This window comes from Brassica oleracea, chromosome C1, assembly GCF_000695525.1.
Source record: "Brassica oleracea var. oleracea cultivar TO1000 chromosome C1, BOL, whole genome shotgun sequence".
Classification (NCBI taxonomy): Eukaryota; Viridiplantae; Streptophyta; class Magnoliopsida; order Brassicales; family Brassicaceae; genus Brassica; species Brassica oleracea.
The window spans coordinates 32,454,618-32,456,999 of NC_027748.1; the positions used below are offsets into that span (position 1 = coordinate 32,454,618).

At 35.6% G+C, this 2,382-nt stretch overlaps 1 long non-coding RNA gene across 1 annotated transcript; it reads left to right on the forward strand.

The window, feature by feature from the left end:
- LOC106292711 lies at positions 1 to 1,407 on the forward strand. Its single transcript, XR_001260226.1, has 3 exons — positions 1 to 363; positions 438 to 667; positions 757 to 1,407. It is a non-coding gene; the product is annotated as an uncharacterized LOC106292711 (long non-coding RNA).
- Positions 1,408 to 2,382: the final 975 nt, after the last annotated feature.

Below are 2,382 nucleotides of genomic sequence, written 5' to 3' on the forward strand. Positions count from 1 at the left end.
TCCCGCTACCGGCTTTCTTCATGATTTTGTGGACTTTTTATTTAATCCCGCGAGCAAGCCCGAGAGACAGCGAGACCAGCTGCACGACTTGGTTCATCATCTTCCACACTGAATCCCCAAATCTTCTCCTTTGTTATCCTATACAGCTATGGAGTTTCGAGGTTTTTAATCCATTTGAAGGATCGGTTTGTGAATCTTCTTTCCCGACGTTTTGTCTTCTCATCTGATCAACGAAAACGTTTCGCCTAATTAATTCATCCTCTTTATCATACTATTTAACTCCATCACCTCTCTCTTCAAGCACGATCTGTTATTGAATGCACTTTATTACTCTGCGAGGCGGTGTCTCTACTCCTATAAAATGTATGCCTTTCTTTCCTTGAACATCATCATCTAAACTTTTCTCTAAAATGACTAATTCATCAATCCTTTTTCAGATTTGAAGTCAGGCCGATGTTCTTCCACCTTGGAAGGGAGATTGCTTAGATTCTGGGTTTTAAGTTCATATATAGATGTTCATGGTGATAATCAGCGTCACCCCCTTAGAGACAAAGATTCACAGATATTGGCTATGCCGTCAAGCTCCACCACTTCGTTCTTTCTAAGAACGTTAACATATTCTCAAGAAGAGGGTTTGGTTGCTGACGACGAGAGCAAGAAAATCTCGGTAAGAGTTATTCAACATTGTAAGCTAATTATCTCTTATGTAATTTGACTATTTAGTGGTGGATATTGATTGGATTTTGAATTAAGCAGGAAGCAACATAGATTTTGGTTAAGCGATTGGTTCAGTTGACAGCAAACAAGAAACTATTGTAGAAACAGAGGAAATAAGAAAATCCAAAAGCTAAAGCCATGAAGATTATGACTGAAATGGAATCTTAATCAAATGACAGTGATTGTGGCATAGGAAAAGTTGTTGACATGAGCTCTTTCGGAAATAAGGCTACACTGATTCTTGAGTTGTTACAGCCATAATCTGGAGTGAAACCCTTCCCAGTATGTAAGAACACCGATAAAGCATTGGATCTTGCTCTACTGCAATCAGCTACTGCATCGATAGCCTTTTGCTCAATTGTTAATCCTGGACAGATATTGAAGAATGTATAAGTAGTTTCAGTTGTTTGATTGCCACTGAAAAGAGTAGAAGTTTGTATTGGAAGAAAGTACAAGAAGTAAGTAAGAGTTACATAAACAATGATGGTCATGGAAGGTTCTGCTGTGGCTTGCAAGTGCTTGGGAAAGTGATGAGATTGTCAAAACGTTAAAGTACTAAACGAGTTTGATCTGTGATGACTTTCTGTTAGCACCTTACACCTACCATTCTACCAAGACCGTTCATATTGGAGTTGGGTTGCAGGATGTGGAAACTATTGTGGTGAAAAAAGATTTTATTTTTCTATATAATACCGTTCTGATCTTCCTCTCCCTCCTTCTTCACTGTCAAAATCTGTACCATTTTTTTTCTCTGCTGCTAATGATAGAACTAAAAGCAAAATGAAATTAAGATATCATTTAAAAAAATGAATAACCTAAACCGACAAGGGTTAACCGGAATTGGTATTACATAGTGTTATGTTCTAGACTAAGGTGATTTGCTCATTTTTTATTGGTAGTTTGCCCATATTTCAGTGCTAATATCTCATAATTTCCTTTAGGTTTCATCATTACGCTTCTTAATAAAACAAATACAAGTAAAAGTAAAAATAAATATGAAAAAAAAATGACAGAGCAAATATGTTGTAATGTTAATCAAGCATACCTATCAAAAGAAAATAAAAACGTATAAGATGTAGTTGACTGTATTGGGCAAAAAAACATAGTAGTGACATTCTCCAACGGGTACATTCCCTTTGCATTCCCAATATTAGATCATCTCAATAGACAAGATTTGTCTGATGTTTTAGTACCAAGACCTGCAAATTGTAATTTCTTTGTTATGACCAATATTGAAGAAAATCCTCTGTGTGAAAAAAATGGAAATTCCATGGGAAGTTCAGATACATGGTGACACCAAAGAAGAATCGAGAGATAAACAATGACACCCAAAAACATCAATATAATTGTTATAAATTAAGCATTGAAATGATCATCCACTTCTTTACCAAACTCAAGCACTATGATCATCCACTCATTTATCAACTCAAGCACTATGATCATCTACTCATCAAACACTATGATCATCCACTCATTTACCAAATTAAGCACCATCTTTGTTATTTTATGTATTGTTGTTCACTATAAATACCATCACTCATCTCACTCTTTTGTACACCATAAACAAGAACAAGAGTAATTCATCAAAAAACCATTACATCTTCTTCTTCTTCCTTATAATAAACTCTCTCCCTTATACTAGTGTTATTTGCTTCCTACGGGTAT